Source organism: Phoca vitulina, unplaced genomic scaffold, assembly GCF_004348235.1.
Source record: "Phoca vitulina isolate PV1807 unplaced genomic scaffold, GSC_HSeal_1.0 scaffold17, whole genome shotgun sequence".
Lineage (NCBI taxonomy): Eukaryota > Metazoa > Chordata > Mammalia > Carnivora > Phocidae > Phoca > Phoca vitulina.
In genome coordinates, this window is record NW_022589720.1 from 4,951,432 (window position 1) to 4,976,321 (window position 24,890).

General features: G+C 47.4%; 1 long non-coding RNA gene and 1 other non-coding gene across 2 annotated transcripts; one reads left to right on the plus strand and one right to left on the minus strand.

Moving 5' to 3' along the window:
• Positions 1–546: 546 nt before the first annotated feature.
• Positions 547–18,772, plus strand: LOC116639149. Its single transcript, XR_004300774.1, has 5 exons — positions 547–4,934; positions 7,445–7,569; positions 12,876–13,268; positions 13,967–14,048; positions 16,697–18,772. It is a non-coding gene; the product is annotated as an uncharacterized LOC116639149 (long non-coding RNA).
• A 1,562-nt stretch (positions 18,773–20,334) lies between these two features.
• Positions 20,335–20,440, minus strand: LOC116639286. The gene has a single exon (XR_004300797.1). It is a non-coding gene; the product is annotated as a U6 spliceosomal RNA (small nuclear RNA).
• Between the last annotated feature and the right edge of the window lie 4,450 nt (positions 20,441–24,890).

Consider the following 24,890-nt stretch of genomic DNA (forward strand, 5'->3'; position numbering starts at 1 on the left):
CAGAGCGCAGGGTCTGCGAGTGCTCGGAAGGAGCAGGACTTCCAGGGGACGAACACGGGGGCACTGAAGCGGCTTGTGAGCCAGAAAGTCCACTGATGCTTTAAAGAAGAATTCGAAGACCTCTCTCCGATTTAGCATAAGCCAAATGGGATGACATGGGCATCCCTCGGTGAGGGCTTATCTTCGTTTCAACCTTAGTTCGGGCTCCACAATAATAAAATCAAGACAAAAAATCTGTATCCAGCTCTGGGCAGTATCACATAAATGACAGCTTTGATTCCAGGGATAGAACCATACGTGAGAAAAATATGCTGCTTGCCCTTTTAAAAATATGTGTGTGTGTGTATATAAAATACACACACATATTTATAAATTTTAAGATATGATTTCTTGAGGTGGATCCATAAATCTCATGATGTACATGAATGAGAAAAGTTTAATCATTTTAACCAAGTAAACTTTATTCCTATAGAATGGTTTCTGTGAAATGAATTTAACGTATTTGACAAACCCCTGTATCGGTGAGAACATTCCGATCTGATACAGGCTCGCTCTGACACGAGGAACCAGCCGTGCGGCCCAGTGCTGCTTCTGACGATCCCAGAGGCGTGCGGGGGGCATCGCCGTCCCGGTTTTGCTGGTTTGAAGCTGTCAATTGCCTTCCGTGCACAGCACCTGGTGCTCCGAGAAACCTGCTCGCGGTCCAGGTCCTCGGTCCCTGCCCGCTGAGTGTGTTCCGGTGACTGTAACAGAAACACCATAGACTGGGGGCTTAGGAGCAGTGGACTTTTATTTGTCACAGATCAAGGGGCCAGAAGTCTGAGGTCAGGGGCCAGTGTGGTGGAGCTCCGGTGAAGGCCCCTGGTGGGCACAGACAATCCGGTCCCCTCCCGCACTGCCCTCAGCGATGAAGGGCCTGGATCTCGCTCTCAGGGACTCTCTTATCAGGACAAGATCCCATTCCTGAAGGCTCCACCCCCCCATGACCTAAGCACCTCCCAGAGGCCCCGCCTCCTCACACCGCCACCTCAGGCATTAGGTTTTTAGCATAGGCATCTGGGGGGGTTACCCAGGTGGAAAGTAGCACCAGCCTTCAAGAACTTTCTGTGAGCAGAGAGGAGCTGTGTATGGCATGCTTGCTGATCTCCTCCACGCTGATGGCGCGGCAGCCACCTCGGAGATGAGCACCCCGGTCTCTGGGCGCATCGCAGTGTGGAAGAGAGAGGCGTCGCGTCAGAAGAGACTCTGGATCCAGAGGCCCGCGGACCAGCTTCCAAGCACGTGGCTTTCCCGGGGTTGCAGGAAGCATGGTGGCTTCCCGGGGGAGGCAGGACAGCGCGTGGCTTCCCCGAGGGCGCAGGACAGTGCGTGCCTTCCCGGGGGCGCAGGACAGCGCGTGCCTTCCCGGGGGCGCAGGACAGCGCGTGGCTTCCCCGGGGGCGCAGGACAGCGCGTGGCTTCCCGGGGGCGCAGGACAGCGCGTGGCTTCCCCGGGGGCGCAGGACAGCGCGTGGCTTCCCCGGGGGCGCAGGACAGCGCGTGCCTTCCCGGGGGCGCAGGACAGCGCGTGGCTTCCCCCGGGGGCGCAGGACAGCGTGTGCCTTCCCGGGGGCGCAGGACAGCGCGTTCAAGCGCCCGTGGCCGTCTGATGGGCTGCAGTTCCCATCCGTCCGCCGATCACGGTGTGAAACGTGGCGGAAACCAGCAGATTTCGCCGACTCCCTGCCAGGTTGCTGCTGTCATGCATTTCTGCCATACGAGCTCATAGTCGCTTCCCATCATGATGTTTCGTCTGTTTATCTGTTGTGCTGACAGAAACTCCTTGTTTTCTGGCTATTTCTCCATCTTGCAGGTTATTTTAAGTGTTCACCCCATCCCCTTAGCTGCCGCCCTCCCCAACTAGCCACCACCCCAAAACGAGCGGGGCTGCCTTATTGATGTCATGTATAGCAACCCCGAAAATGCGTGTTTGTTCCGTGTGCCGGCCCCCCTGCACCTTCCCAGATTTGTCTGAGAGCCCCCTGGCACGCAGCTGGGTGCCCGCTCCACAGACCCCGGGGCTGGACCTGTAGCTCTCTCCTGGGGACTGAGGACAACCGTCGGGAGTCACCAGAGACAACGTTGGAGACACTCCTCCTGAGTGACTTACATGGGCTACTTCTTATGAATCATGCTTTAGAATCAAATATATTTAATTATTCCTCATAGAGACAAAATCAAGCTACATCTCTGAAATGCCACAGTTTTTAGTGTTACTCCTAAAAATCTCCATATTCCTGCACAATGAAAAGTGTCCCTTTTGCCAGCATCCATTAAATGTATAAGCGACAAAATTATATCCTTTTCTTACTGTTCCTTTTTTGTCTTATTTTAGGTGGTACCTTGAAAAATTTGAAGATTATCCAAAATTCAGAAAAATTATAATCCCATTTTTGTTTTAAGTCCATTGTCAATGGAATAATCTTGGACTTGAAGCATTTCATGATTATATAAATGAATTTTGTCTCTGCCATTTTCCTGCTACTTCATCTTTTTCAAGATTTGCTGTAGGAATTTTTTCCTATGAATTTGTAGGCTACCTAATAACAAACTAATCAGACTGAAATGCAGGTTGACGCATTGGGCTGCATACCGGGTCAAGAATCTGGAACTCTGGGTCCTTCCAGCTGACCGTCTCTCTGCTTTCGGCGTCTCCTGCTCTGACCGTGTACAGCTAAGTGTGCTCAAGACCAGAATGACAAGCCGTCTCTGGTGGCCTCTGTGGGCTGAACCGTCCCTGCCCCTCATACAACGCATTCCAGCCACCAGTCCAAGGCCAGGGCCATGTTGCTCCCTCCCCTGATAAAGGCAGGACCGCCCCTCTGGTTCCTCTGGTCCTGCTGGGTCAGAGGGCAGGGGTACCCACGGTGTGGTCACAGCCCCAGGGAAATGCCTGGGCTCTCCTGTGGGTGCTGTGGGGCAGAGAACTTGAGGCACAGGAAGGAGACAGTCCAGCTGAGGCCCGGACAAAAGGCATCTGGCACTTTCTACAGCCTGGCTCCCCAGGTGACTCCAACTGCAGGGCAGGGTGCTGGGTGTGCTCCTAACGGGTAAACCGCTCTGTCTCCCACTGAAAGGACTTAGAGCCCCCAAGGCAGCGGGGAGCCTCCTCATGCTGATTGCCAGAGGCATTGGTAGTCTCTGGTTCAAGATGATTTTTTCTTCCTTCTAGATAGAACTAGGGTGTTGGAAGGTACTTTTTTTTAAGTACCTTCAGTATTGCAAAACAATATCTTGAAACAGAATTTCTTACTCTAGATGCTCTTGAGAGGTCCACGGAGATAAATGGCAGTAGTAAAATTTACTGCCTATTGCCAGATATTTAAAAGCAATCTCCAACTAGAAGGCTGTTCAATCTCTGGGCCACTCCGTGAAGCTCTGATGGACACATGGTGGAGGTCCCCTCCTGGCCTGGGACGGCACTCCCTGGATGGCCACCACCTCCACAGAGTGAGAAACCACGGGAGCGGGGGAAGGAAGGAGCAGACTCTGTTCACTCCGGCCCGCTGACACTGCTCTGTAGGTGGTGCGGGGCGTCCAGAGCACCCAGCCGGCCCCCTGCACCCTCTCCTGGCTGGCCTTCCCAACCAGGGTCGGTGTCCCTCACAAGGTTTTACGTAGAAACCGTGTTCTCAGGGTTAGTGATTTTTAGAGTCTCTTGTGGTTTCAGAACTCACCAAAAACTTGTCCGGTGCAGCTATGCTTCATTTTAACTGGAAACAGCACGTTTTTTAACAGAAATCTCGTTATTGAATGAACATTGTTCCTTTTCCTGGCCATTTTCCAATTACGTGAAAACAGGAAGCGATAAGTATTCTGGATCGCCTCAGGAACACTCAAAATGCCAAGCACGTCAGGAGAGATTGAGGCCACCGTGTTCTGTAAGGTGCACCAGGCAGGAGCAGCATGCTGGTCTGAGAGCTGGGAAGCTTCCGTGAATGTTCCTTCTTCATGTGAGCGGCCCGGGCCACCAGACCTTTGCGTTCACCCAGGCTTTGATGCGCCCTTACTGGATTCGCTGGCCCGCACCGGGTGCACGATTAATAGGAAAAATCCCTGTTCTATCTTGGCTCCCTGCCCTCCCATTTCCTAAAAACTGTAACTTAGTAAACAGTCATCAATTGCTGTGTTAATTACAATAAGGAGATTAATAAAATTACATAAAGTCCAGGCGTTTTGTCTTCAGTGTGACTCCATTCTATCCACGTGTCTTCACTCTGCAAGTTCAGACAGCATCTGGACCCCTGAAACCTGCTTCCCACCAATGTTAACAATTTCACAGTGTCACACACTCTCGGGTCTCGGCCGAGCCGTGCAACAGACACTCTCCGTGTGAATCTCATTCCTGGGTATTTGATGCTTTGTTCACTGTGGCTGAGAATGCGTCCCCAATACATTCTATCACTGGGATAAATCAAAGCTATTGATGTTTGCCATACTGCTGGGAGGATTTTATGAATTCCTACGATTTTCTGTGTTTATTCTCCAGTCCCCTCGCTTCGCAGTCATGTCACTTGCAAACATGTCACATTCTTGTGTGGCGGTATTTGAAGCTGTCACTTTTGTTGTTTGCTTCTTAGAGTAGCAAGAAATGTGAAGACAATCCTGAATAAAAGAGGTGATTGTCCGGACTCTTGTGTGATTTTAACGGGAATGCCTTTCTTTGAGATTACTGTTTGGAGCATTATTTTATTTTCTTGCACACTTACTGGTCTGTTTTCTACTTTAGCCAATGGGATCATTTCTTTGCTTTAAAAAAAAAAAATCTGTGGTATTTCTCTTGAGATTTTCACAGATACTCTGTACAGATCAGAAGTGAGGAGGAGGATTAGCCAGCGGGTGCGAGGGGGCAGGACCTGAGAACATGCCCACGTGGACGTGGACGCTCTGATCTGGTGGGTTGCTTTCTTCATCAGATATTCTCAGTTTATCTTGTTTTACTCTAAACTAACTTTTGTTATGGTGATTTCCCCTGTATCTCCTAACTTCATATCTGCTTTTATCTTATTTTCACTGTTATAATTGAGGGAAGATCTTTTCCTTGTGTTCACGACTGCTTAGGAGGAGTGCCTCATTCAGCTGCTTTCTCAGCAGGTGTATTTTCAGCTTTTAAGCCTGTGTGTTTCTGCAAAGTGACACTGATGACATTTTCCTAGAATTATGATCCTAAATGGTCTCCAGCTGTACTTCTTAGGTTTGCTTTGATCTCAATATTTCTAGGAAATTAATTTTTATTGGACATGATGCTTTTTTCTTTTCAACGATTTGGGAGATTTCATGGAAAGGCTTTTGTTCTTTTTCACACGTGTGGATATAGTAGAGATTGTTTGCTGTGAAACAGTCTCCCCTTTGCGGATTTTGACTTTTTTCTTTTGCAGCCTCGAGCCTTTTATAACAATAACAAGGCCATTCTCTATAGTTGATGCTATTTGCTCTGTAGCTTGTTAATTCAGGGATATTGATCATATTGTTAAAATTCTCTGCAACCGTATTTTTCTTCCGTGTCAAATTTTCCTTGTACTTCTAAGAGGTTTTGCTTTGTGTTTTTTTTTAATATAAATTCACTTAGCCAGCATACAGTACCTTCTTAGTTTCTGATGCAGTGTTCCACAATTCCTCAGTTGCATCTAACACCCAGTGCTTTGTGTTTTGTTGCTGGCATTCTGCTAAACTTCCTGTCCATCCCTGCTAACAGTTTAAGGTGATCTTCCTGCTGGAGCTGCTCCCCTGGGATCTGGCTTTCATGAAGGAATTATCATTCTGCTGCTTTTATTGGCAAATTCATCCAGCATTTCCTGGCCTTTCCAAGCCTTCAAATGTCATTTGTTTGGTTATCTTTAACAACATGATAAACAGACTTTGCCATTGAATATGTTGGCTCAAACTCTCCCACTAACTGCTATACTAAGATGCTTTTTATCATGTTTTCTGTTTTTATTGTTTGCAACTTCCTTTTTTTTACATTTTCTATAGTGATTTAGAAAGGTATTTAATTAAAAAAAAAGGCAACGTTAGGAATGGTTTTTATGTTTTTTAGAAGTACACTTAAAAGTTCCCAATTCAATATGATGAACTGAACACATGCTTTTACTCCCCCTCCTGATCCTGACCTGCTATAGTCACTGCAAGGGAACTGAAGGGCACAGGGCTGGGCTGATAAGGCAGGGCAGGGGGCTATGGCTATGGAGAGCCCACAGTGTGCCCTGGGGAAATAGCAGGTCATAATGCCACGGCTGACAGAAGGGAGAGGTGAAACTCGCACCTCGAAATGAAAGCCAACCGAACTTTACACTCAGAGCAGACAATAGTAACCCCTCCATTCCTGCACCTCACAAACAGCAATAAAACCCAGAAGCTATATATACACCCATTTCTGGGAAAAACACAGTGGGAGCGGGGTCGGGGAAGGAGCAAGGGAGGGGGGTCCTTTCATAAATAAACATTAGCTATTTGGGGAGAAGCAGAGTAACTAGCTGTTGACATCCCAGAGAAGAACATTCCCCACATTTTGGTTCTTAGGGATCCACCAGTGTAGTAGCTGGTCAGCTTCTGCCTTGTGTCCCACGAGAGCCCAGGCAGGCGTGGTCTCCTCAGGTACAGGCTCCCGCTCAGCTTTTCTGGAGCCTTTGCAGCAATATTCACTGATGACCAAGGATCACCAGATACTTAGTGAAGTCTACATCATGAAAGAAAAGCAAACGCCTCTGGAGAAACATCACTCCAGAAGCAAAAGGGAAATGTTTTAGAAAAAAAAATATAACATCGGGGAGATTAGGCATCAGCAGGTGCGTGGACAGAGGGTCATGGGGCCCACAATATGACCCAGCAATGTCCAGGAATGGACCACTGGTGTGATTGATAAATTGCTTACCCGATAAGAATTCTGCATCCAAATACATAAAGAACTCTCAAATTCCAACAGTAAAAATTTTAAAACAATCTTCTTAACGGGCAAAAGATTTGAACAGACCCTTCACCACAGAATACATACAAGTGGCAAGTAAACACATGCAAAGATGTTTACCATCTTTGGTCATGAGGGAAACGCCAATCAAACCACAATGAGACATGACTACCTATCTCTCAGAATAACTAGAATTGAAGAAAATGACCAACAGAGGCTTGGCAAGGAGGCAGAGGTTCTGAAACTCACACACATTGCTAGTGGGAGCATGCAATGGTGAAAGCATTCTGGCAGTTTCTTGAAAAGTTAAACATGCACTTGCTATATGATACAAATATTTCTCTCCTAGGTAATTACCCGAGAAGTGAAAGCATGTATCTAATCAAAGACTTTTACATGAATGTACGAAGCAGCTTTATTTGCAACAGCCAAAAACTGGAAACAATCCAGTTGTCCATCAGCAGGTGAATGACTAACCATCTGGTGGTTATGTCCATACAGTGGAATACTACTGCGCCATAAGAGAGGAATACACTCAACAGCAACAACAAAATGATGGTATCTCAGAATCACCATGCTGACTGAAAGAAGCGAGACAAAAAAGAGCACAGACTGTATTGTGTAAGGTAAGTATTTGCCTGTGGATGGGAGCGGGGTGGGCAGGGAGGCTTACAGAAGGGCAAGAGGAAACATTTGGGGTTGATGCTCATTATCTTGTTTGTGTGATGGTTTCCCATCTGTATGCATCAAATTATACTGTAAATATATGCAGTTCATTGAATGTCTGTTATGCCTCAATGTTTTGAAGACATAAGTTTATTATACCCATATGACAACAGGATGCAATGAAAACAAAATGGTCTGAGAACAGTGAGTCTAGGAAATTAGAAAACAAAAATGTGGTAGAAAAGGTAGAGGGTAAAATGAAGCTGATCCTAGAAAATATAACAAAAGGCCAAGAACCAAGAGACACAAGATCAATTAAGAGGTCCAACATCTGACCTGTGGGTGTTACAGAAAACCATTCTCCACACGTGTGTGATGGGGATGATTTTGGACACTTTCTCCACAAAAGCTGATCAGGGGTTTACTTCACGGTGACCCGTTGAGACAAAGTGGGCTCACTAGAACCGCCAGACCTGGTTACCTTTCCGGTGAAGGAAGGCGGCAAGGGGCAGAGTGATTCACTGGAGAATAATACAGTGTTTGCAATTTGAGAGGAAGCACAAACAATATTTACTATCTGTGGAGAGCACATGTGTAGTAAAAGAGTGAAAATGTGGACTGGAGACACATTAAGCCCAAGACTGTGGCTATCTTTGAAGACAAGGGGGACGGAGGAGGGAGTCTAGGTGATGTCAGTGTTCTGTGATGGGCATTTCTTCCTGCTGGTTTGAGAAATCTGAAGCAAATATATCAAATCTGTTTTTTCAGATATGACTACACTAGACGGTTATGTTATACTTTGCAGTTTTATGTATTGTTTATTTCTTAATTTAAAAAAAGAAAGAATGTAGAGAGGGACTATGGAGCCTAGACTGAGGAGAGTGAAGCCAGGATATGTAACTCGGAAGGGAGACATGAGGCAACAAGGCAGGCGGGACCCTGGAGAGCCCCCCACACGCACCTGTGGCCTGCCCCTGTATTCCTAGGACAGAGTCTTCAACATGTCTCTGTTGTCTTAGTTGTTGTGATTCGGGGTCCAAGGCAGCACAAGGAGTTCTTGAACCCCTCTGCAGCCTGGCGGGGGGTGGGTTGGGGGGAGTTTCACGGGCTAAATATACAGCCCCTGAGACCTGGGGCCCAACGGAGAACTGCAGGGGCAGGTCACTCTGTCAGTGCGTCTCCAGAACGCCTGTGGCCCACTGCACTCAGTCTCTCCAGGAGACACGGTGGATCAAAGGCAAATACAGGTTGGTCCTCAGGAGATCTGTGGGCCGGTGTGGAGACAGATGTACCATGAAAATACAACCTGATGTTTGCATTATGGAAAAGTAAAAGGACAGAGCGCCCCCACGTCTGCTCAGGGAGGAGAGAGTATTTCTGTATGATTCGGGGAGAAACATCTGGGCACAAGTCATACCTGTAGGGGCCAGAAGTGTGGAAGAGCAAGGAGGCTCAACATTTAGTCCCATGTTGGTGAAAATAAAGTGAGAAGGGGGCGTGGTGGGGGGGAGACCAGGATGAAGCAGACAGGTGAGGAGCAGAGCAAGAAGGTGCCCACGTGGCAGCTGAAGGATGACAGAAAGACCCCGTCACTCTGGGGTAGCAATGTGGAGAAGTAATGCGGGGGGCGGCGGGGGGCAGCTACGAGACAGGCAGTGAGTCCAGAGAAGAGGAAATGAGGACCAGAACTAACGAAGTGTTGGAGGAGGTGAATATGAACTGCATTTGGGAGTGAGAGTGGAAGGCTGTATTTTTCAGCAAGCATAAGATTTGAACAGACCCGTCACTAAAGAAGATACGCCTGTGAAGATAAGCACTTAGAAAAATGTTTAACATTTTTAGTCACAAGGGAAATGAAAATTAAAACCGTAACATACACCACACAGGTGATAGAAAGGCTGAAATTAAAAGGCCTGACTGTACTAAGTGCAGGCAAGGACAGCCGGCACCAGGAACTGTCACCCTGCTTTGCTGGGGTCAGGGTTTGTGGGGGGGGGGGGGGTGAAGCAGGGAGGCCGCTTGGGGAAATCTCCAAATTCCAACTTCCTTCTTTTTTCTTCTCTCTTTTTCTCTTTCCCTTCCTTTCCTTCTCTCATTCTTTCTCTCTCCCTCCCTTTCACTTTTTTTTTTTCATTGTCAGGTATTTAATGCTAATCAAAGCCCCAGTAATTCATGGTCTTACAGTTTTACCATCACTTGATCATGAACCGCAAACGCTGTTGGTCTCCAAAGGGTCATCTACCTACACCCAAGAACATAACATTTTCTTAATCTTTTAACTGTGAGCTTCAAAGGTTAGCTGAATTTCTCTTGAAACTTAGGAAGTTTTAGCCATAAACAATCATTGCATTTAAAAAAATTTTTTTTCATGTTCTTTGAAGAACATTCAATGTGAATTTAGTAAGTGCACCATTGCAAATTTTAGGAATTACAGAATTACATTTCAGATACTCATCATCCCTGGACTTAAAATTACTGAAAGCTTTGCTTTATTGTCAAAACTCACAAGTATTTATCCCATGGACTGAATTACAAGTGTGTTATTGGAGGATTTGGAGACGGTTTATCCCACACTAAGTATAGACTGTAATACCGTAAGAAATTCCAGTTCAAGTTGGCAGGCAAAACATAATTCAGGCTTAAGAGTTCTGTATTTAAAAAGAAAGTAAAATTCAATTTGAATAAATAATAATAATTTCATTAATGAATAAGAATTTTCATTCATAATATAATATTTTATGAATATCATATTTATGAGTAATATTTTTGAGATATATTTGAAAATATTTTTGAAATGTATTTGAAATACATTTGAAAATATGAATATTTTCATTCATAAATTTCATTTATGAAAACATAATAATTTCGTTCATGAAATAATGATTTCATTTTCAAAGGCTTCGCCCTGCAAAGAACAGAATGCACCCATGAGAACAATTCCTACACTGTTGTCCCACTTGGCTCTTTCTAGAGATGTCAAGCCATGAAGACATTTAATGATTCATAACCCAAGAGATCACAGGCTCCTACATCAGCCAGCTTTGCACAAAGCTCTTTGATGTGAAAAGTTGAAACCTATAAAATTTCATTCAAAATACGGTAGTCACCAAAATATGAACATTTCCCAGTAACACTCAAAATTCATGAAATTGTATTACTCTACTATGTATATGGCATATATGTACTCTGTACACTAAGTTGTACTTCTGTACTATGTGTATATACTGTAGTTATGTATGTGATTCTAAGTTATAATACTTCATTACATATTGTCACATTTACATCCAACATTTAAGAACTACAGGTTTGCTCGAAGTGGAGGTTCTCCAGGTACAGTGCGAACTGGTTGGACCAAAAAAAAGCGAATATTATTAACTAAAAATACCATTTTTATTCACAAAATTTTAACCCAATTTTTTTCATTAAAAAAAAAAAAAACTAGTCCAAAAGTGGCCTCATCCTATAAAGATGCACCTTTGCTCGACCACAGTGAGAGACGTGATTTCCTCTTTTATTTCCTACGGCCTGCCTCAGGATTGCTCACACCATCGCTCTGACACACCAGCCCCACGTCTTGGGACACGTTACAGGGACGACACCGTGCGGGACTATCAGACACATACTCAACACAAGCAGGAGGTTGATTGTTAACATGTTCAGTTGTTCAGATGTTGAATGGTTCTCTGCTAATTATTTATCTAAAACATTGCCATTTCCCCGAGCTATTGCTAGCGGCTGTCCTGAATGGCAGACGCCCCAGAGTGTTGCGTTCAAGAGGGTTGGTCAGTGCCCAGGAGCTGGGCGCCAAGGATCCGAGGTGAGCGCCACATGACCTTGGTGGTTCACACTTCATCCCACTGTCCACCGCAGTCCACCTGAAGACTTAGCAGGGAGCCTGGAATAATGGGCAGGGCGCATGAAACACTTGTTAAATACAGAAAACAACTTCCACTTTGCTTCTCAATGGAGTGAGAAGGCCAAGGTAGAACAGCCCCGTGCTTCGGTGGAAGCCGGGACAGGGCACCAAAGCCCGAGGGTCTGGATCCCGAAGGAGACGTCCTGCAGGGGGTGGTGGCTTTCAGGAGGAGGGCCTGGAGCGCCTCTGGCTAGAGGACCTCCAGTCTGCTGCCAAACACCACTCGCCGGTGTATTTTCAAATGCGTCACAGTCTTGGAACCCTGTCTCCTTGGTAGCAAGTTAGTGGTGCCTGTGGGCAGTGGCCGTCTCGGGGCAGAAGCAACTTCCAGAAGCTACAGCCCCTCCCTAGGCCAGTGTGAGCCCCTACATCTGCCTCTGGGCTGTTACTTGACCCCATTCTCAAAGCTCTGGCTCAACCCTGACTAGCTTCACTGAGGATGAGATTTGGGGAATCCTCAGGCTATCATGGAGTCCAAGATTGCCAAACAAATCATGACTTTAGAACCTGTAGTTAAGTGTGAGTCAGTGGTTGCTGGTCCCTCCAGCCTCCTTCTACGCCCATGGGGAGGGCCCGCTGCCTTTGTTTTTTCCCATGTGTGAACATGCGTCCCCCACTCCACTGTGAGCAGCTCTTAGCTAGGATTCAGCATGGGACCCCGGCCCTGTCCACCAGTGCCCGCCAGGCAGGAGGCTGCTCTGCAGGGAAACAGCTCTGCTGCTGGGGCCGCGGCCTCTCTTCGGGGAACCTGTGTTCCAGCCTTAAATGGTCAGGGTGGTGACCCCTGGCCCTCTCCGCCCGGCCGCAGCCCTCCCTTGTTGTTGGGGATCCTCGGGGAAACAGGCACATCCAGGCACCCTGCTCACTGCTCTGCTCCCTTCAGAGCCACCCCTTCGAGTCTGGAGGCCCTTGTGAGCTCCTATGTCCCCATCCCGGCCTCCCTTGGCTGAAATTGCCCAGTTGTGGCTGCCCCTGGGCTGGGGGCAGAGGCAAAGCCCTTTCCTACAGTGCTCTCCTGGCTCGTGTGCCCCTCTCCCCACTTGGAGCGAGGGTTTGAGAGCCCCTCCTTCCCCACTTCAGTGTCCCCAGTGTTGGAAGAGGCGGGCTCCCATGTTTGTCCCCTGCAGCCCGGCCTGTCTCCGATCTCAGCCTTGGGATTTGGATGACACCCAGGCTGCAGGCCAGAGGGAGGGGCTGGCCTGGCAGGAAGGGGTTGAAGTCAGGGGGCATTCCGCTGTCTAAACAACCACCACAGGAGCCTGCCTCTTCCAACTGGGCTTTTGCCCAGTTTTCCCATCTGGCCCTATAGCCTATCCTCCACTGACTCAGAATCCCCTCCGACATCCCTAGGGCTCACTTCTGAAGCCTCTCCGCACTTGACTTCGTGGCGTCTGGCACTCTTCCTGGCAGGGACTTCCCTCCCACCTTTTACCTGCTTTTCTCCTAAACCATCGGTGTCCCAGCTGCTCCCTCAGCAAGGCCGCCAGAAACAGCCTCCATCACACACGATCTGGGAACGCTCGGTGGCTGCCAGCTGTGGGAAGACTGTACCCCCGGCCATCTTGCTCAAATTGGAAATGCACCGAGGCAGAGAACTTCTTGTACCCTCCTCAAAGGACGCTTCGCAGGGTCAGGCGTGCCTTCCACAGTTAAATGAGCGAGGACGGTGCCAAGCATGGTCAGAGGTGCTTCGGCTGCAGCTGAACCGGTCCCTGCCCAGGTGCCAAGAAAGGCAGGAAACAGGTAAGTAACTAAAATAACAGTGACAAAAATACACACAAGGCCATGTGAAGGGATTAGGACCCTCGGGGTGGCCGAGCCTCCATCCCGAGCCATCGCGGTGGCCAAACCCTGATCAGCGTGCTCCAGCCCTCTCCCGCTGTTGCCCTCCTGGGGACACCCTTCCCTGTGCCCTGCCGCAGCGAGCACAGGCTTCGTCCCGGTGCAGTCATTTTTAAAATCCCCCAGCACCTTCCATCTCTACTGGCTCCAGGGACATTTTCTGCTCTGGGTTCCAAGGCACTGCAGTCTGGATGACTCTGCCGCACTGATTCCATCTGGGAATCAGGACCCTACACGACAGCACAGAGGAGAGAAATGCAGGAGGGGCTCAGCTCCTACAGGGAAGCCTCACCCTCCCCTGGCCAGCCTGGAGGGGATGCAGCCCAGTGGATGGAGCCCACCTCCCGGGCACACTTGCAACCTGTGCTCAGACTTGCAGTCACTGCTAGAAGTCGGGAAAAGCACTTTTAGCTCTAAAAGACTCAATTGAGTCACATTTTTATACAATTCAGATTCAAACCCATGGTTGAGAAGTCCAATTATATTTTAGAACAATTGGAGGGAAAAAAGACATGCAATATGATGCAAAGAGATGGAGAATTCATAAGAGCTTCTAACACGGGTCGTACCTCTTTCTGCCGTTCCTCACTCGGGCTCAGCTGCCTCTCTCCCTGCCCTGATGTCAGCCCTCCCCTTCCCCCGGATCCCTGCCTCGACTTCCACCATGGTCTGACCTGCCGGGTGAGTATGAATCTTAGGGGGCATGAATGAGCTGATCACTAGAGGACACCTCTCCCCAGGCCAGGCCCCAGCTCCAACTTAGTGGAGGACACACAGAGCAGTAGAAATCACTGGGCTGATTGCTGGCTCCACAGTTTCCTACCCCTGTGACCTTGAACAAGTCACCCAAATTTTGTGCCTCCACTTCCTCATTTGCAAAACAAGGATGATAATAGCATTGGGCACCCGGCACAGGTGTGAGCATGAAGTGAAATAACATTTGGAAAGCTCTCAGACACTGTCTGGCACATGGATGTATTTAAAAATATTAAAAAATAATGTTGGCTTTATTGGAAGGTATCAATATGGTGCCTTCAACTCTGCACCCAAATACTATTGAAATCACCCATTTATGAGAAAGATGCTCTGCTGCCCCATGGTCTTAACTACATTCCTTAAATCCATGAGCACCGTCACCCCCTTGTCTTGTGCTCTGAAAGTGACAATTTTCTATACAGACGTACAATATTTAATAACTTCAGAAGATGTATTATTGTAGCAGAATGCATCTACAGGGGTCCCCGTGGTCCCTCCTTCCTGGGGCTCACAGTCTCATAGGATCATAGGTATATAATTTATTACATGGAATTGGCTTATGCAGTTATGAAGGCTGAGAAGTCCCACGACCAGCCTCTGCCAAACTGGGACTCAGAAAGTCAGAGGTGTAGTTCTAAGGAGTTTGAGTCCAAAGGCCTGAGAGCCAGGCAAGCCAATAGCAGGAGAGCCTGTCCAAGGGCAGGAGAAGACCCACGTCCCAGCTTGAAAACGGCAGAGAGAAAGACTTCCTTACTCTGCCTTTTGTTCTGCTCTGACCTCTGCCTGATTGGATGAGGCCCACCTGCACTGGGGAGGACAGTCTGCTTTGCTCCGTCCTTCGTTCAAATACTGTCTCACCCAGACACACCCTCATAGACATGCCCAGAATCATATTTAACCAGATATCTGGGTACACCATGTCCTAGTCCAGTTACCACAGGGAATTAACAATGACATCTCCAGGCAAAGGTTGCAGGAAGGTTGTGATTACATGTTTGTTGTTATGATATGCAAGATTGCAACACTCACCCAGCTGGTGCTTCCCAGCTGGCTTCTTCCAAGCCACGAATGGAAACCCCCAGTCCCACGCCCACCAGTACTGAGCGCTGCCAACAACCGCATGAGCTTAGAAGCAGATCCTTCCCAGTGGAGCCTCTGATGGGACCCCAGCCCCACTGACACCTTGTCTGCAGCCTGGAGAGACCCGTGCAGGGGCCCCTGCTCAGCTGTGCCCAGACTCCTGGGCCCCAGAAGCCCTGAGGTCACAAATGTGCATGGTTTTTCCACCTCTGCGTTTGTGGTCCCACCACGAGGCAGCAACAGATACCTAATGCGATTGTAAAGCATATGACGGTTCGCTTTTTTCAGAAACCACAATTGACCGGGGTCGGGAAACTCAAAATGGCTAAGACAAATACACGTGTCGGGATGTCAGTTTTACCTAGCAAGGAACCAAACCTTTCCTATTAGAAGATGCCCTTTGGTCTGTCTGTCTGTCCTAACCCCACCGAGGGTAGAATGCCCTGGTCACCCTGCTCTAGCTGTTCTGGGTCATTTCTTTTTTTTTTTTTTTTTAAGATTTTATTTATTTATTTGACAGAGAGAGACACAGCGAGAGAGAGAACACAAGCAGGGGAAGCAGGAGAGGGAGAAGCAGGCTTCCGGCTGAGCAGGGAGCCCGATGTGGGGCTCGATCCCAGGACCCTGGGACCATGACCTGAGCTGAAAAGGCAGATGCTTAACCGACTGAGCCACCCAGGTGCCCCTTTGTTTTGGGTCATTTCAACACCCAATGTGTCAGAAGAAAATAAACAGAATGCTAAGTCAGCAGAACCGCTTCCCTGCACTCCCGGGGCCTCACCGCGGGGTGCTAGGATCTAATGAACACCGTCAGTCAACTGCTCCAGCAGAGACATTGCTGGAAGTAGACCGCTTTCCTGGGGCTTTTTTTTTTTTTTTTTAAATGACATTCTCTCCTTTTCCTTGAAGAAAATGGGGCTGGAAAGTCATATTTTTATCCCTGCTGACTAAAGGAATTCAAGGATACTATTTCAGTGTTCACCTTTCATTTATAAAAGCCTCAACACAGTCAAATATATAAACAAAATATTATACTGTTATTTCTTCAATGCCTGGTTCTGCTAAAGCAGTCAGTTTTTCTATAAAATGAACAGATATCTAATGGAGCAGTACAACAATCCCTCCGCAGGGGTGTGTCTAGACATCTGCGGGCAAAAAGACAGTATCCGTTTGTGGGGCAGAGCATGAAGGCTTAGACACCTTTCACCTGCATTCTGGAAGGATGGTGGGCCTCCTTCTCCCACTAGGGAGGAGACGAGACTGCCCACCTGGCCTGGAGCATAGATGCTTGAGGAAGGGTCTCAGGGAGACCAGATGTCCACATCATCCATGCACTAGTCCTGTGATGAGCATTGTTTCTGCCCCGAGTGGGCAGAAGGGGAAGGTGGAACCCACATCCTCCGAAGCCTGACGCAGGCCTCCCAGTAGGAGAAGAGTCCTGCCATTGGTCGACCCTTTGCCAGAGTACCTCTCTAACTTGACATTTCGTTTAGGAGGATGCTGGAAACCGGGTTGCTCTATGGATCGCACTGGAAGAATGGCTTCTTCATTATCTACAAAAGAGCTGGTGAAGAAAGAATGACTGAGATTGTTGAAACTATGCTCTGAAGAGAATATTTGAGAAAACTTTGTGTGATGCTCAGAGCTGATTGAAAAGCACCATCAGTGAAGGGTCCTTGGGTCAGACATGAACCCCAGACGACGTGAAAAGACGTGTCACTTCCCCATCTTGCTTCTCAGAGCGATGCTCATCAGAGCTTGGCCAGGATGGGGCTGAGGAGCAAGAAGCTCATGGTCAAGCTGCACAAGTCCAGGTGCACTAGGAAGAGTCGGGCCTGGATTCCTGGGCATAATGAATTAAAGAGGAATTTCAGAAAGCTAAGGGTTCATTAATTCCCAGTGCTTAAGGAGGAAAATAATCGAAGTCTCTAGGACCAGTGCTGCCTGCACACTGACTGTTGTGGGATCCCATTAAGGATGGTGGACTAACAGCCACTCAGCTGTCAGGCTGTCCCACGTCAGGGGGTGCACCTGAGAGCACACAGTGTCAACGACCAATGTCCAACTAGAGATTGCACCAGCCAAGTGTCATAGTCAAGCTGGACACCGATACTCCCGGCTGTCACGTTCTTATCTGTAGACGTTCGCTATCCCTGCTGATGTCTGCATGTTATTACTGTCCCCCATGACGGTGAGGACAGGGCCACCCCTCTGTGCATCCCTCACTGTAGCTGATAGGGTGGTCTTCAGTGTTGCTGTCCTAGGAAGTAGCGGCCTATGGAGAATATGCGGGAGCAAGCTCAGACACTAAACTTCTTCTGTTTGATAGAATTAAAAGCAAGCTGGTTCTGTCAGAGAGATAATGCTTTTCTTTCTCTCTTAAAATCCAGCTGGCCTGGCCTAAATTACGTATGTGGGAGGCAGGAATGTAGAAACATCTCAAATCTATTAGTATCTTACTCTTTGCCAAGTATTCAACAGTCTGGATTGGTTACTTTCCTTCCATTGCAAAGCAGCAAAATCTGTTCCCCAAGGATCCATGTGGCTGAGAAAGCTCCATCCCCAACCAGGACCCCCTAAGGAGGGCCCCAATTATTCCCTATTTTAGCGCTGATTGTCTAATTTGAAAGCATCTAAAAAAGGAAATGATACTTGGTACTAGTATCCTTCTCCATCACTTTCGAAAGATGTGTTAAGGGAATGTTTAGCCCAACCAGTCTAGAAACGTATTTCCCTCATAACGATAAACCAGTTCTTTCTGCTTGGAGGAAGAAATGTCTGCATTAGGCCCATGAAGGAAAAAACACCTGGTAACAGGCATATGAAAAAATGCTCCATATCATATGTCATCAGGGAATCGCCAATTAAAACCACCACGAGATGCCACTACACCCCTATTAGAATAGTCAAGTCCAGAACACTGACGACTCCAAATGCTGGCAAGGATGTGGAGCAGAAGGAACTCTCGTACATCGCTGGGGCGAAGGCAACGTGATCACTTTGGGAGGCAGCGTGACAGTTTCTTACAGAATTAAACTCACTTTTAACCAAACGATCCGACATGTGTACTCACCTGATTGAAATGAGTTGAACATTTATTTATGTCCACACGAAAGCCTGCACACGAATGTCCATAGCAGCTTTACTTACAATTGCCAAAACTTAGACGCAACCAAGATGTCTTCCAATAGGCGAGTGGATAAAGAAACTGTGGCCCATCCAGACAGTGTGGTATTATTCCGAGCTAAAAAGAAATGAGCTATGAAGCCGCAAACAGACCAGGAAGAAACTTGAAGGCATATCGCTCAGTGAAAGGAGCCAATCCGAAAAGGCCACATGCTATATGATTCCAACTACATGACATTCTGGATGAGGCAGAACTATGAAGACAGTAAAAAGATCAGAGATTGCCAGGGGTTGGGGTCAGGGGAAGGGATAAACAGGTGGGGCACAAAGGATTTTTAGGACAGGGAAACTACTCTGTATGGGACTAGAATGATGGATACACATCATTATGCATTTGTCAAACCCATACAGGGTACAACACCAAGAGTGACCACTAATGTAAACCATGGACTTCAGTTAAGAATAATGTACTATTATAATAATATTATTATTTCATTATAATCATTTCTTTTTATTTGTCATTTAAATATTAATCTATTTTAGTTATTCAATTTAAATGCTATTTACATTTTACTCTATTTGAATTATTACTGTATTATTAAAATCTCCAATTATTACAAATGTAGCATGCTAACGGAAGATGTTAATATTAGGGAAACCATGTCCGGGGAGAGAAAGGTAGATGGGAACCCTACTGTCCACTCAATTTCTGATGCTCTGATTTTCATGGGGCTCTGTTCCAGTGCCCTTCTGTTGAAGGCGGCCAGGAAAGCGGCCAGGTGACTCTGTGAGCTCTTCAGAGAGCCCTCGTGCTGGACAGACTTCTCAAAGGCAGGTGTGTGGACTCCAGCCAGGGGCCAGCTTCCCAGGAGTCGATTCCAGGACAAGTGTGCCACCCATTTGCACAGCTAGTCCCTTCTGCAAACCAGACACTGTGGAGGGAGAGTTAAGGGGAGGTGGCCGCAGCTAGCTCAGGTGGCACTTTGGGGCAAGTTATAAAAAGGGGCCCTTCTTCAAGACACTTCACATCTACCTGTCAGAGAATTGTCACCACGTGCTGATTGTTCCAGAACAAGACACTTGGATCTGCTAGAAAACTGTTTAGAGAAATGCAGGCCCATACAGTTCACACCCTGAGGGCATCCCCTAAATGTCGTGCCCCGACACAGCCACCGCCCGTCAGCTCCTGGCACGTTCTTCCTGGTGCTGGGCTCCCTGGATGACAGACCAGGGCCCTGAGAAGCTTCCTTCTCCTCATTCACACACCCCAGCTTAGGAGCAAGACACATTTCAGATGATGGTCAGAATCCCTTTGTGCAGCCTCAGCAGGGGCCCTTTGTTTCTTAGATTAAAGCAAACAAATGGGCTATTCTTCCGTATTTCTGTGTATTTCAGTCAGTTAATTGGACTCAGTTCTGCCTGACTAGGAAGGTTTTCTACCTTGAGCTCCTTAAATAGAGAAGTCTTGGGGCACAGTCCTAAATTAAATCTCCAGGGGACAGACTCCCCTCCAATACTGAGTGGCAACTTGAATCCTGAGAACGTCCAGTAGCGTATCTTACGGGCTTTTTTTTTTTTTTTCCATATTATAAGTAACAATTTAGTTCAGGACAAGAGATACTATTCAAGGAAATATAAATAATAGCCTCTACTGGGAGCTTTCATTGTGTTGAGACTAATCCGTTGGGAAATGCAAAATTACCAAGTGAATGCCAAGAAAGAGAAGGGGAAACAAGTTGCCCACTTAAATAAATAAAAAAGAACATGATATTACATTCATTTTTATTAGAAAATATGTCTTATGATAGCCTCCCATTTTTCCCTTTCTGCTAGAGAAACCCCATCCTGCTCTACAAGGAGGAACAGGCTCTCGACATTTTCTCCTAGCCTGGCCTCCCTCTGGTCTCCTCGTTCTCTTGACAAGCACTCAGCACCTGCGTGCGCCAGGCTCAGGTGCTACGGAGATGTATACAGGACAATGCTTGCTTTCTTTCTTTCTTTTTTTTTTAACACGGAACGCTTCACGAATTTGCCTGTCATCCTCGCATGGGGCCTCGCTCATCTTCTCGGTGTCATTCCTGTTTTAGTATGTGCGCTGCCGAAGCGAGCACTACGGGACAGTTCTTAACCTCAAGGCACTCCTTACCTGGCGGGTCTACAGACAATAAAATAATTTTTAATCAAAGTGGCAGGTGCAAATTATGTACAAGACACAGTGTCAGTGGAAGGGAAATGCCTGATTCTGCAGAGATATCAGGTGACGTTTCGGACCAGTCTTTGTGCCAGAAATAATTCTAATTATTTTCAACCATTTAATTATCTTCCTGGACACCCAGGTGGATGACCTTAACCATCCCTTTGTACCTGAGGCCATAAAACTAATTCCAACTGACGGAATGCAGGCAGATGTGATGTATGACACATCCAGGCTGGCCCATAAAATATCTTGGACACCTGATCCTTTCCTCTCTTCTCCTGTGGCAAGTTGGAGCCCCATACTGGAAACAGCAGCATCCCAAGATGGAAGGCTCTGGATCACTGAGTCATTGTCTGAAGGAGGGTGCCCTACCTGGAAAATCCTCAGTGGATATGGGGAAGGTAGGAAATGAATTTATTTTGTGGAGCCACTGGAATTGGGGGTTGTTTGCAACAACTAGCATGATTTATTGAATGCTATGGAAAGTGGTATCTTGCAGGAAGTTGCTACTGTAACAAAACTATGTGGCCATTTTCTTAGCAGTTGGGCAGGAGGCAAGGAAGACACATGGCTCGCTGGTGGCCGAACATCGATGCGATATATTGACAAAACATGGCAAGATGGCTGTCTGCGGGGACTTGGAAGGCAGACCCCATCACTGCAGGCTCATAGGAGGAGTCCTTGGAAAATGGAATATTAGAAAGGTGTTTTAACTGGAAGTGGATCTGTTTGGAAAGGCAATACAAGAAAGAGATGAGCTCAGGAAGTAATTGGCTATTTTACAAGCAGAAAACGAAAGGTAATAGGGTCCAGAAATTCAGGGCCTTGTAGGGTTGCAAAAGGTAACCTGCTTCTAGTCCCCAACCAGTAAATATGGGAATAAAAAATAATTTGAACTCGTTAAGTGCTGGTGAACTTTCTAAGTCCATAAAGTGACCCAGGGCCAACGTGTGAGTAAGCGCACGGACCTCCCACTCATCCCAGTGGCCTCAGACAGCTGCTGTTAAGTTGAGAGACAGATTCACAGCAGTGAGGAGGCAGGGAAATGAAGTAGGTTCCAGAATGACATCCAAGAAAGGGGTATGGTTACTGGTACAAATAGATCAGAAGTCACTATGTTTTTGAGATGACTGCACTGCCCAGAATACCATGAGTCGGGACCCAGAAAATCCTTCAATTGTTTGGGACTTAATAAACTTTGAGTCCCCAGTCTTTGCTAAACAGGAAGTGAGCTCCCAAAGGTGTGTTGCCAATAGGAGAATGCACTCCCCGAAGCCCATTCTTACGTGGCCTTGCAAAATAAGGAGCAAGGAGGAGCCCCCAGAAGGTGAGGTCTGTCACTGTGGGGTCTCAGCATCCAGAGCAGAGAAAGTCACCACACCCGTCCTGCAGGACTAAAGTACATCTATGGGCTAGTGATGGGTGTGAGACTTCCCTACTTCCTTTTTCCAAGAGGGAGGGGTCCATGCAGTTCCCTGGCCCCGATCCACCACTATTGATTGGAAATCAGGAAAACCAGTGACAAATCAAGTATCCCTCAGGTCACAGGAGACCAGACCAAAAGCGCTGCCCCTGTTCTTCACGGAGAGGCCAGATCCTGGGCCCGGAGTTGGCTACTGTTACTGAACGGGTGTGCACGTTCTCTCTCGGGAAGAGTGTGAGCAAGCTGTAGCATGTGGGAAGAAAAAGAAAGCTGTTTGATGACCAGAAGGGTGGCCAGCAGCAGAGACAATGGTCTAACTTGAATACCCTGCCTCATTTCCCTCCTGGGATACGGTAAACGGCATTTCCCTTTCTCCTGCATCTGGATTTGCTCTGACCAATGTAACATGGGCAGCAATGATGCGAGCCTGTGTGGCTTGTGCTATTTAAAGAAACAACGAAAGCTTCCACACATACTTCTCCTCTTCCGTCCTTTCTGTGCTGATCTTTAGAGGCCACGAGGTGGGGACAGCAGTGTCCTAAGATGTCCCTACCACGTGGAGGAGAGCTCAGGAGAGCCACCCAACCGGGAACATCCACACACGACTCGAGTAAGTGAGAGTGAATTGCTATTATGTTGAGGCACTGAGGCTTAGCATTACGTGCCTAAATAATATTATCTGGAGTACTGATTAGGAGTTCACATGGTAGATAAGGGGAAGGAAACAGGGTATTCAGCTATAGTGAGGACAGAGGCTGAAGCGTGTTCACCGGAGGGGGCCTGGGTTGGAGGTCATGAAAGACAAGACTGAGGATCTGTCATAGGCTGGAGGAGACGAACGACACAACAAATTAAACACAATATGGGATCCTGGACAGTAAAAGGACGTTCGAGGAAAAACTGGTATAATTTCATAAGATCTATAGTTTAGTGTTGATTTCCTGGTTTGACAATTGCATGAAGGGCATATGGGAACTCTTCACAATTTTGCAACTTTTCTATGATCATCTAAACCTATGACAAAGAATTAAAAAATACATTGCAGGACATGGCATCAGATTGAACAGCTAAGCAGGAATTCAGGAGTTCTGTCAAAAGGGCCTCTGGCAAGAGGTGGTGGGGGTGGGACAGCTGGTAAGATAAGTAAGGCAGGCAGAGGAGGCAAATGGAACCCCCAGCCATCCACACAGACATTCTGTCAACGGCTCAGACCCAGATACCAGACGCCCATGAACGTGGATGGGTCCTGACTCAAATGGATGTCAAGGGTGACTTGATAGTCAGTCTCAGAGATTGAGCTGTTGCTTCATCCATCTTTTTCTGTTCAGCCAAGATTCATCCTTGGAGCTGAGGCATGGGTATGCCTGGAGGTGGAGAACAGCGAAACAGGTAGGGAAAAGAGGTTATCTCCAGCCAAAAAAAAAGAGGCTATTTCCAGTTGAGAGACACTCAAGATTCAGTATTCTAATGCCTAGAACCCAAACTTTCCATTATGGACATGGTGCTACCTGACCCAGCAAGTTGGGGTGAGTGTATCTGCTTCGTCATCAGGTGGGGGTGCGTCTGTATCTCTGGCCCCAGCAGGTACAGGACGCACCAGCGAGTTGCACAAGCACGTGGTGCAGAGGCTGACCCGTGCGCTGGCTCTGTGGCCTCTTTTTCCTTGTGGGGAGTTCTTCGTGTCTCGTTGACCGGGGGCGAAAACCCTTGTGTGCTTTATGGATGGTCTTGCACAACACGGAAGAGCCAACTGGGGGTGGTTTACTGCAGCATATCAACCCCATCAGGAAAGTTCCAGGAAGACCATACTGGAGGGAGAACTCCCCAAAAGCCAGAGGGCCAAGCAGTTCATTAGCTCTTCCACTCTGTCGGGACTGAGAATGACCAGGACAGATCTACACTCAGTGATGGGGGGCAGCTACTGATTTTCGGTTGCTCAGAGACTTACAAGGTGCTGGACTGGGAGATCGGTAACAAGGAGGTGGGAGGGAGAAGTACATGCACGGTCCTCTCAGCATTGTATGTGAAATCTTTGGATTTCCAAATGTAACCAATTTAGAAGTTTCATAAACACTGCACAGCCCAAACAATGCATGCCCTTGGGCTTAACGTCAGCCTTGGGACACTTGTAAATTATAAAAACAAAATTGAACAAAACAAGTGTTAAGAGACCTGCCATGTTCCTGCACTTCCCAACAAATGGGGACAAACAAAGAATCAGAGATGAAAGGAGAAATGTGTAAGTCTCTTCATTTTGGGCTCCAGAGATTGAGGTTGGGAATTCAGGTGAGCAGAGGATGCTGTGCAATGTCCTTCATTATCACTGGAGCAGGGCCACCACGCCCAACTATATCGAGGACACGATACATGTCGGATTTCTGTGATGTCAGATGCAGCCCGAACTCGCTATTCACGTTATGTCTACCAAGCTGCACCACACACCAAATTAGCGAATCCTGAACCGTGGCTCCTAAAGAAGATGCAGGGTTAGTTTCCTCTGAGTCTCTCGTCATAACATTTTCATCAACCAATCGATATATAATTCTGTTTTATTGTTAATTAATGAATTATTGAAGACACCTTATTTAATGTATATAATTGATCAATTAACATTGGATTCGCTGTCAATAGCACTACAGCGTATGCCTGAACCCGCACCTTCTCTGTAGGGGACATCACAGCCTTCTTGCCCTCAGGATCACTAGACAGCACGTGGGCACTGTTTGAGCCACTTGAAATCGGGAAATCGACAAAAGGCCCCCAAGTGAGGAAAACATGGTACTATGTAGACTTGCATAAAGGACACTTGTTTGCGGTAGGGGGTGTTGAAACAAGAAGGCAGAGTCTGGCTTTGTTCTCTCTCAGCTGGAAATGAGCACATTGGGTGACATTCTTTCCTCACTCTACACATGCCCTTGATTGACCATGGCAGTGTTACAAG